Genomic DNA, 12,567 nt, shown 5'->3' with positions numbered 1-12,567 from the left:
AGCATGCATTAAGTTATAAACAAACCAGTCTGATTGCATACTGTAATGGGTAGAGTACCCTCCCTACCAATGCTCGTCCAGCCATATTAGTGATCCCGAGAGTGATCTGGCCTCCGCTATGATTTCCGGGGCGCGCCATGATTCAAATCGACATGATAGTGAGTCAGTACGCAACGAGGTACGCAGTTTAGAAGTCATGGAAATTTGGGATTTGCTACTATCAAGTTTTAGCATGCTCATGTACAGGTCTACCATTTTTAAATACTCATTCAGTAACCGCCTAGTTTGTTCAGTATTGGAGAAGGTTGAGTAGCCTGGTGAGTTGGAGTTTTGCTAGCATAACGTAGTAACAGTGACGTTGATGCTTTTAATAATCGGACTCTTGGCGTATTGCTTGATTGATTGCTTGATTGATTGATTGATTGATTGATTGATTGATTGATTGATTGATTGATTGATTATAACTTTACAGTACTGCATACAGTATATATTGTAGACCTTCAGTGCTGGTCACTGTAAAGTGTTAATAATAATAATAATAATAATATATATATATAGCTAAGGGATGTACAATTAATAAAATCTTTAGGGTACAGTACTGATGGTCCTGCATTTTGATCTTGCTAGATTCGTGGATTTACAGTGATTCACTGCATCTTGTTTCCCGTCACCCTCCCGCATGGTAATTTTAGAGCTGCATGTAAATTTATTATTGCATTTGGTAGTCACGTGACCCAAATATTAATACTGGAAGGGGGTTCAGTCATAGATACTATAGGAGTCTATAGTATCTATGGTTCTAGGTTGTTGGATAGGTGGACTCTGATGTGACTTTCTGATGTTATTTAGGCCACACCAAGTCAAACCTTAGTTTTTGGTCACCCGCCCGCATAGAAAACCTGGAACCCCAGTTTATGAGGGCTATTATTATTATTACAGGTGCTTAAGTGCACGTGATCCAGCAAGTCACTGATTTTTTGAGATACTCTAATATAGCAGTCAGGGATTGTAGAGCAGTCATAGCTACAACAGTTAGGTATATTATGCCGCACTAATAAAATGTTTCTGACTAGTTTTATCCTTGATTAGGCCACCATTAGTTTATTCCTTGTTTCCTGTCACCGCCCACATCAATTTTTAGGTATCCACACCAAATTTTAATTATTTGATTATAGGCACTTGAATGCACTATTTCATGATAGTACAGAGTGACCAAGTTTAAAGGTAAATGCATTAGCTGTGCTTATAAACATAACAGAAGGGTGGAAGTGCCTCCACTCTTGTTCAACAGGGTGGCATGGGGGTAGCCTTCAACATCAAGATACTCTAGAGCAGTCAGATACTGAGATAACAAAAGTGAAGTGTAAAATTAATAATCACCTCCTGCCTGCATCACTTTTCAGTGTTCCATTGGGTGATGGGAAACAAGCAATATAATAATGATGGCCTTATATGGCTGTTATTAATGGCTTATGTTACCAGCACTTTGAGTAGCAGTAACCACTAACCTAATAGCATCAGATAGGCCATAGCTTTAACTTTCCTAACAATATAATTCAAATGTGGTCCCCTAACGATTAGTCTAGTGACTCTTTTAAACTTTGACTTCCTTATCACCGAGCACTGGTATGGAAAGCCAGTAACATTCAGTGAGATCAAACTTCAACTTTTCCATGACTAAAGCTGTGTGATCCAAGATTGCAACCCTCAGTTCAAAACATCAACTTTCCCACATGATTGCTGAAAAACACTATCCTGGAGCATTCAATGACTCAAAACTTTGAGTTACTTTTCTCAAGGTTTACTGAATGGCTGGAAACACATAGTGGGCTAAGACTTCACCTCCTTCCACTAATGTACATCTATGAAATAAATGACCTTATGTTCTTAATAAAATCATTGAAATCGCCATCAGACAACTTTGAAATCAGAGACCATAATTATTACCTTTACCAATAACTCTACCAGATCACAAGCTAATCATGCATCCTAGAACAACATCAGCAGCACAGCGTCACTTTTATTTCAACAGAATCGTATGACTTTACAACTATCTCCCAGCTATTAACATTTCATTACCAATTACCAACTAACACTATCAAACACCAATTAATTCAACACTTATATTATATGGACTCATTTTCCAATAATTTCAATTCTGATCGAGCCTGCACTTTTCACATCCTTTGTCCATGTCATGAACTGTAACTATATAATTCTGTAATAAACGGTAACTAAAATTGTTTACATTTTTTTTCACCTTGAATGTCAGTATACCCATTGCTGGTATACCTTCAGGATGCAATTTTGATTTTTTATTTGCATGCATGCTGTAAAGCTAAATAAATAAATACAAAAAAATAAAATTTGAATGAAGAGTTTCTGATGTGTGATTTCATACTTTCCTGACATAGCTGAGGTATTTCACTTGGACAGCTACATGGGCAAAACATTTCCTATAATGCTTAGCTATACATTGTTTTAAAGCAGTGTCGTTAGCCATGATCCATCAACAATTTTCCTAGTGCATTTTTGCAGAAGTAACTACTTATGCCTGTTGGTTAAGCTTGACTAAAAATAAAATCAACAAGAATTTGCTAAATTGAGCGAATAATAATACTATACAGTGTGACATCACAGTATACATTACTGGTGTATATGTAAGAGTCTATAGTCCTGAAGTCCTGATCATCTGCCTGGCTAGGGAGTGACCAGAAACTAAGGTATGACTTGGAGTGGCCTTAGTGCAAGGCATCTGGCCTAATACTAACAGTGAATCTCCAGTAGCTATAGCCATTGGTAAACTTGAGATGTGCATCAATACAAGCCAGTCCCTCTGCAATCTGTTATTAATGTGTGAAACATTCGGAAAATTCATACTGTTGAAGTTGATGATACAGAGTCAGGCTATAGTGACACAGCTATGCAGTACTAGCTATAGCTAGCATGCACGTGTCACCACAAGCATGGCAAACCCAGCAGCTCTATATATGAAACACTGTAACACTTCAAATCTAACCTTCTAGAGGTTTGAATCTTAGTAAAATCTTTTAAATTACAACTAACCTTGAATCTAGCTCTCCTGAATTTAAGAGAAGAAAGTAATTTGGAGATAATGCATGGTCACCCTTTAATATCCTTGATATATTAAATAGTAGATTTTAACAATATAATAAATAATAGCCACCTGCCCTTTTTGTCTGCATGACTAGGATGGGAAACAAGTAATTTACAATCATTGTTGGCCTTATTCTGTAAATTCAGAAGTGTGAAGTTCATACTGGTGGTATGACTCCTGCGGTCGATTAGTGTGATCATCATACTTCAGAAGTATGAGCTTCACACTAAGTGACCGCAGGAGTCATACCATCAATTTACAGTGTATTCTGCATGCCACCTCTTGTTCACATGTGCAGCAATGATAAGCTTGTTGTGACAGTTACTATACCTACATTTGCAAAACTGTAATGAGAAAGGTGGCTACATACATGCACAGTACAGATTTTATCCTTATCAGACTGCTGCATTTATACCATACAGTGATAAATACCCATGCAGAGTAAACACTCCACCATATATTGTACTGCTAACTCCAACAATGCCAATTTCAAATTAAAGTTGTTAGCTATGTATGTAGCCATGTACAGGGTTGCATGGTCATCTCATGTTTGTATCATCCCATCATTCCCATGCAAAATAGACACATGCATCATATTGCATAGTTGACTCCTGGATCAATAATACAGCCATTTACAGTTAAAAACATTTACATGTAATACTGTATATGTTACTTTATACAAGTTATAATGAGACTGTATGTACATGCTGATTGAGGCTACATGAAGGCTGGTATGCAGCATGTGTATAAGAAGCAGCAAATAAACTAAAACATTAATCAGGTTTGTGTCATTAGACATTAATACACTTAATTAGACTTTTTTACATTTAACTCCAATAGAACACACAATGTGTATACACAGTCATACTGAAATGGAATTGTAGGGAGGGGGGTCAGGAACCCCCCTGTAAAATTCAGACTCAGGCTTCTGGGTTTACAGCAGGACCCTAACGCACCATTTAGTACATGCAGTGAGTGAGTAATAGTGTATGGCACAGCACAACAATTGATAAAGCTTGCACTGGAAGGATTTACTGGGCCCTCTTGGAAACTTTTTGAAAAGATCGATATACTCTAATAGAGCAGTCAGGTAAATACTCTAATAGAACAGTCACCTATACTCTAACTGTAATATCCATGTTAAAGGACTTCATTTGCGGAGTTTCTAGACATTCTATTAAATGCAAAACTGAGCATGACCTTATACTTTGGTTAACAGATCTAGAACTCCATCACTTGGGCATGCAGAATGCCGGAATCCATGCTATGCATGTTTGTAGCTATAATGTTTTGATTGTAAGTCATTCTATTTGTATCAGTCGATTCATGGTTCCAATCCTATACTTTAGTGGGGCAATTATCTATATGCATGTGTCTCTAAGCTTATATAGTTATGTGTTATGCAGTCTATTTCCATGCACTTGGTATTATAGCTTTACCACTACTTGAGCTTTACCCCAGGGGCACTTATATGCATTATAATTAATGTACTCCAGCTTTTTTGCATAAATTATAGTAATTTGCTGAGTTTTGATTTATTAAAATATGAAAAGTCTCTCAGCGGCTGGGGGCACACCCCTGCTTCTGGTAAACTGTTGTTGGAACCCCCTTCAAAAAATCCTGGCTACACCTCTGAATCGTATTAAATAAAATTGGCTATAATATTATAACAATACACCTACTGAGAGTACTCTAGAAGAGTGTTTAAAAGGGGTATGTGCTGCAAGGGACATCTGTGTTGGCCGTATACGTAGTTGTTTGCTGATTTCTGAACTGATGATAAAGACAATACTAATTGTTATCTTGGAGCTATAGGTGAGGTAGCTGCTTTGTATAGTGCCTACAATCAAAACCATACAATGTATATAAGAATGAAGGCTTCTCTCCAGTAGAAGTGTGAGGTGTGTTACAGTATATGCCCATGCACAAGACTCCATGCAAATGTAACACATGTTTCCTTAGCATATACATTTTACTGAAAGCCCTATTAAATCTCTCTATACCATTACACTGAGGATGATGGGCTGTCTTGCTGAGTTTCCTTATTACTAAATTCCTCCATGAGGTGGGACAGAAGATTTATAGCACGATTAGACAACAAAGCTTCAGCTACATATGCATATACCCCAAACATTGGGATTTGCTATTCTATGGCTTTCTGGTTTAGTGTGGCTAACTTGTGTTCAAATTGCTATGCAGCATATATCCACTCATATCTGTACAAATTTCAAGGTTATAATTTTTGCGGATTAACAGATTCATGATATTCATTTTTGAGGATCATTTCTTTATAAACAAAGCATTAACCCAATTCTATAATGTTTTAGGATGAAAATAATGTGAGCAGCCAAGCAACCACAAAAATTATGTCCCTTAAAAATTTATGATATGATGTAATATGGTATTGTAGATATGGTTGTTAAATATGATTGTTTGTTGGCTTGACATTTTTAAATGATCTTTTGGTTTTTGTTTTCTCAGTTTGTCCAGCATCTTGTTAGCGAAAGTTAAATTTGGCAAATGTGGCCAATTTTGTTTGCCAATTAGCTCTTTTCCATATTGGCTGGACGACAAATTTGCCAAACTTTTATCTGTCAACCTGCTTCGAGTGCTGATTCACCTAACTTTCACACTGAACTTTTATTGTTTACAGTTAGTTAGGAGCTAACAAATTAGTATCATTATGAAAAGATGTGCTGTTTCTGTACATTACCTTAATGTCTGGCTTGGGCTACAGAATAAATGTTAACAATTAATCTGAACACTGTTAGAAGTGTCTTACTGGCTTATAAGTGAAGTGATAGTTTGACAGTTCCTCTAAATTGTGTGTACATGTAATTTTCACGCGTAATTTGTCTTCCTTATATATCCTCAGGCCATGCACAGTCAGCACATGACCTTATATGGTGTATATACTATACATGCATGTGGCTTGCTTGAGATTTTTTGCTTGTACTGAAATTTCAACTAAAATTATAGCCATGGCTATTTTTATAGCTAACATACAGAGAAGGTGGTGCATGCGCAGCTCAGCATGTTGTAGTATCGACTGTAGTAGTAGTATTCAGGGGGATCTAGGGTGTAACCTCCAAACTGCTATAGCAATTTAATCATGAGCTGAAGTCTCTTGTTAATTGCTCAGCACCTACATGAATGGGGACATAATGTATATATATGTCCCAGCAACCAGTGTACTTGTTTAACCCATTAGAGATTGTAAAATTACATGTTATGTACAATATTTATTTGGCCACATCCAAATTCCATATTTCAATCCAATTTCTATGATGAAAGCAATGACTTCTCTCCATAATTATTTTATATAAACAATAGACCTTGCTTGTCAAGTGATTATTGTTATACTATGACGTTATACAGGTGTTTGGTAAACATTTCAAGTGTTCAATCATTGACAATTCACAGAGTGACTGGTGCACATGTGTATAGCAAGGAGATGGGTAGTGTTCATCCTGGACTGTATGACAGCATTCCTGTAATGGTAATTCCACCTGTATAATGGATAGACTATGGACTATAGTGGGACCTTTCTATAAAGGACTATGGTCCCCAAAATCAAGGTTCCCTCCTAAAGCAGCAAAATTATATGGAGCCATACTTATTGGGACCAAAGTTTTTCCTAAAGATTTTAAGAAAAGATATCTCCCCTATAGCAGCATCATCATGACCTCCTGAGGCATGGGTAGCCACATCAGCGGTGAGACACATTAATTTGGTCTGTCACTTACAGGATACCGACATGTAGGATACTATCCAGTCAGTAGGGATCAAGTGTTCACAGAGTATAGTGAGGTTGACTGTAGTAACTTGGAGGATGACTTCTTCAGACAGTTACATATGTGTACAATGGGAGGATAGTGGGAGACTACCTGGGGACTGCCCCACCAGACACAGCATCATTAGAGTAGGGTTGATACTGGGGAGAGATGGCGGAATATTGAATCAATTTTGGTATCAGTACAAGATGGGTTATATGGGTGGTGCAGTCGGTGGAGGGGACTATCATTTCTGTTGGATACATGTAAGAGATTGCCAGAATGTATCAGTTTGCTATCGAGGAGAATATGTGTTGAAGGGTAAACAAGTACTACCACAATGTGTACAGGACTTGGGGTTCAAGTTTAACCGTTCAAACATCACATCATGTTTAACAGATCTAGTAAAGTGATCGATATTTATGGTCATCTAATCTGACACTCAATGGGAGCCATAAATTTTGAGGTTGTTGGATTATCAAGTCACCTCTGTAATCCAACATTGTACAATATCTAGAATTTTGCAGTAAATTATAGTACAGGTAAAATGGATCACACAATGTTTTTAACATGAAATAATTTTAAGTATTTTCTATTGTTTGTCAACCATTTAAATGCTTTGGTTGTTTAAAAATTATTTTCCGGCTGTGATTGTTTTCAATGCTGCTATTATTTTCTGTCGGATTACAAACAATCTATTTATTTCCAAGTCTAGTGAGTCAAATTTTGTGTTGGATTACAGAGTATAGAGGTATCAGATTACAGAGGTTGTTTTCTATACGTCGATGACATTTTGGTTGGGTTAGAGAGGATTCTGGATTACGCAGGTGTTGAGGTTCGACTGTATTTTGTGATAATGAACACTATCATGTTGTCACCCTCATAGGGTCTAGTACATTCCAAGGATTGCCAGCTCAGTTTTATAACTTCCCCCATTGTTTCCTTAGTCCCTGTAACATAATCCAACACCTGCAGGTGATCTAACCAGTTGTCATTCACCAACAGTTTTGTATAAAGAACCTCTGTAATATGACCCTTTTTACCTGTTTAATGCCCTATAACTATGGACTTAATAATATCTCATATAATTGTCCGGCCCAATTTAGTTGCTGGGGTCCTGAAAATTAAACCAGGTCTTAAATGAATTAATGTTTACAACATATAATACGAAAAAGTCAACGATTCAAAAATGGGCAAATTAAGCCAATAATCTTAATAATCTGTGAAGTATGTACTGAAGAAAGTAGTAGCTGTGCAGCATCGGAATTTTTTCTGCATTAATTCTTAACAGATTAACTCTACATTTTTGACTCCCTGTTTCACAGGCTTTAAAACCTTCTCACAGGTCCCTATGGTGGCACAGAATAAAGCACAAGGAATTTCAGTGAGGAATATAAAACGTATGCAAGGAAAATTACCTTCTAGTGGACATACAGGTGTATATACTATTTAATATCTTCCATTATATATTTTGTGTACACTTAACACACCTTGATGTCGCTTTACCCAGCATGTTCATATGTGCCGCAGAGCTCTGAAAATAATTATTATATTAAACTTTTAGTAGCTACTTTTATACTGATTTTTCTATATGGATCTAAATGTGAAACATTACTGAGTAGACTGTTCTACTGAGCTACCTCAGAGTGAAGCTTAATTGTTTCAAGTAAAGTTTAATTAACCTCAGCTATGAAGCATGAGATTGTATGTTGTAGTTGAACCGCTTAACGTAAACTACAATTAAACATTTTACATTCTCCTCTGGCTGCACTGGTACATAATTTCATTGACAATAGGGGTGTGGCTCATAGGTAATAGGGATGTGGCTCATAGTGTTGTTTCAGTTAACTGTAACTAAAACTAAAAGTACTTTTAGTAAGGTGAATATATTTAAGTTAACTAAAACTACAACTAAAAATAAATGTATATAATCACTGAAACTATAACTAAAATCAAATCTATATTATAACAAGAGTTTCATTCACATAAAATATAGTCACTTGGTGCTTACTATTAAAGCTAAACAAGGTTTTCTTATGCACAACTAAAACTATAACTAAAAGGTTTTCAGATACATAACTATACATAACTAAAACTGTGTCTAAAACTAAAAGGTTTTCATGTTTTTAACTGTAACTATAACTAAAACAACAAAGAGTGAATAACCATAACTAAATCAATAACTAAAAAGAATTAAGAAAGATTACTAAAACTAAAATTATTGATGAAACTAGCTATGACTATAACTAAAACTCCATACTAAAACTCCATACTAAAACTCCATACTAAAACTCCATACTAAAACAACACTAGTGGCTTACACTATATATTATCTATTGTAATTTCCATACAAACTTGATTAATTCTTTCTCGTCCCCTCTTCCTCATTTTATTAATATTGCTGTATACCTTACATACTTTGATGTGTGAAATTATTTTGTGGTACAGAAAACATCCCATACAGCTCAATGAAGGATTTACAATGCTTTAGCAAGGAGCAAAGTTATGACTTGTGTTAGTACTCCTCTGTCATGTTAATACATTCGAGCATGTTCCTTCCTTAAAAGGATTTTAAAAGTTACTTAACCAACCCTATATTATATTATGGTCCATAAGATTTCACCTCTTATCAACCATTCACTACATGATCAGAACTGGTTAAGCAGGTGTTGGTTACTATTCCCAGACATCTGATTACATCTTGGGATGGAGATGCTAGTGTTTATCTTTTGCGATCAAGTCGTGGATACGTCTAGGAGGCTAGCAGCATCCATGTCCTCTAAATTGCAACTTCGCTACTTGTAGGATAAGAGGAGACATCAGTTAAAGTATTGATTTTATCAAATGTCTTTGTTTGAGATAGTGAAAAAAAGAGTACAGAAAGAGGAACTCTGAACTTCAAAAATTCCAGGAGACTCTGAAAATGGTATTGCTAATAGTCAGGTAACTAAAAACTTTATTAGAAGCCACAATATTACATTTCTGCTATATTTTAGTTTCATCAGGTGACCATTTCTCAGAAGGAAATGTGGAGAAAGGATTGTACTGAGCTGTGTGTACATGTATGATGTTGCAGTTTGTACATAGAAATATTGTTTACTTGTCATGTTATGTTTTGTCCCATAGCTTAGTTGTCTAAAAGGTGGTGGAGGATATTGAAGGTGCTCTGCTGGTGTGGTTAAACTAATGACAACAATTTCTTTTAAATACATTTATTAGCTGTGTGCATAAATTTGCTTTGTGGTTTCAGTGGGGACTAGCCACAGGGTTTTCCAGTAAGGTTATTAATTTCAGCAACTTGTTGAGAGTTTTTAGGGCAAATGGAGTAAGTACAAAGCTGTTGTTATTTTAAAACTGTACTTCTTTAGTAAGGAGAATAACGATGCAGAGAATTTAGTTATTTTGCAGCAATGACAGCTCAGAAAAAGGGCTTAAATGGCATGAGTAGCCAATAAGGAGTTGAGAATTTTGAAACAGTATTATTGGTGGTTGTATAGGCTAAGAAGCTACTCCACATGCTCTCGTGACTAATTTAATCACATGGGGCATACTGTATCGGCAATGGGGCTGCTAATAAAGTTCTTAGTTACAACAATGAGACTCCTGGAATTCTGAAATTTCGAGTTCCCTCTTTCTGCACTCTTTCTTCACTATCTCTCTTCCAAAACATCCCTAGACCAACTTTGTTTAATTATCTATTATTGTGCTCAGAAGTGACCATTCCTTACACAGTGATCAGATCACTTGTCAATACTCAATGACACTGTGATTGTACAACCAAACATGTTTGGTGACACTATCGTTTTGTCATATAAACAAGAGTTCATAATATTAAGTACTGCTTTGTTGTCAATGAAGTTGTGAAATACACTGGGGTGGGTTATAATGGTGTGCTGTAGCGAATACACTTGGCAGGAATTATGAACTCTTGATATAAGTACATACATGGATAATGTGGCAAGGGGTAGGCTCTGCAAATCAGCGTTGTAAGTGGGTTGGATTATCCGGGTCATTCAGGTCACATTTTGTCAGGGTCAAGTGGGTCTTATCCACTTCACTGAATATCTGGGTCTGACCCAGATGAGATCACGTGTGACTATAAGTTAACAAGCTCGATGGAAATGCAGTTGTAAACACTCAAGAAACTTATGTGGAGCCACACCCACCATTCTTTGCTGTCTGTGCAGGGTATGTAGAGCCACGCCCACTTATCGGAATTGTACCAGCTGTGCTCTGTGGGCATGCATGCATCACCAGATCCGTTTTGCTACTTGAAATGTAGATAACTAACTTCTGGAAATTCTGTAGCTGCATGTAAACTTACGTGGAGCCACCCCCACTTGGTAATACGTACGTGGACCCACACACACTTGATAATACATAGCTACTCACTTCTTGCAGACAATTGTTTTATAGTGTAAAAAAAGTGTAAGGCTGACTAGTGAAACTAGTGGACTAGCTCTTGGGGCATGCCTCTATTTTAATTAAACCGGGTCTCATCCGGATTACTACTCAGGTCAAACGGGTCAGCAGTACTGACCCACTTACAACACTGCTGCAAATAGTCCTGTAAAATGATCTGTGACTGGGATCAAAACCAAATCAAGTGATCAAGAGGTTATTTTGTACTGAATCAAGTAGTCCTCAAATGAGGCAACCAGTTAACTTGTAAGCAAAATGAGAATTTAACAAGTACACAAAATGAGTAAGGACGTACCATAACACATTGATAAAAAGTACTGAAACAAGTTGGAGTAGTGCATGATATTAAATCACAGTAAAACAATAAGAAGTGTTATATCCCTACTGTGCACTTCAATTATGGTATGTTGAACATAGTAGGGATATAACACTTCTTATTGTTTTACTGTGATTTAATATTGTGCACTACTCCAGCTTGTTTCATACTTGTTATCAATGTGCTATGGTCCCTACTCTAGTTGAAAATTCCAATTTTTGTGTGTGCACTTGTTACCTTTTTTTTATTATTATGACTGGTGAACCCACGCATACTGCATCAAACGAAACAAACGGTGCTGCGTGCCCCAGCTACCAATTATTGTCTGAAAAGTGAAGTATCCATTACACTTCACTGTCAGCTATATTCAAGCCATTACACAGCATTACGAATAAGGAACTGTTCGTAAAGCACCTCTGCAATCAAAGTAGCCACTATGAAAAATACGGACGATTTCTGTTATGCACCTATCAGTGGCATGCCTCACCCTCCACCCCGGGTAGGGTGGGGAAATACAGGGGATTTGACAAAGTCTAGTGTCAAATTCTCCGGTACTGGGGCTAAGAAGCCCACTATGTCCCCACCTCAAAAGAGGGGGATTTGATTTTTCTATTAAAATATTTTTTTTTGCTCAGCAAACTGCCACCGTCAAAGAAGCCCCAGGGTAGGGCAACATGTAGATGTCAAATCCCCAGTAGGTGTATGGGGATCTCGGGGGGAAGGTAGGGGGTGGGTTCAGCTTTATCTACTAATCCAAATTATGGTTCAGCTTTATCTTCTTTAAAATGGGCTAGATCATTATTTTGTATTGTCTTACATTTAAAATGGTCAAAAATTCTGGGAGCTGCCTTTTCATGTTTTAAGTTAAAGTTAAAAAGTGTGCCCAAACAAATATGGCCTTGTAGAACTACTGGGATCAAGATTTTTGATCGACTAAA

The sequence above is a fragment of the Dysidea avara genome, chromosome 8 (genome assembly GCF_963678975.1).
Source record: "Dysidea avara chromosome 8, odDysAvar1.4, whole genome shotgun sequence".
Lineage (NCBI taxonomy): Eukaryota > Metazoa > Porifera > Demospongiae > Dictyoceratida > Dysideidae > Dysidea > Dysidea avara.
The sequence above is the reverse complement of the archived record's forward strand: the minus strand, read 5'-3'. Positions refer to the sequence as shown.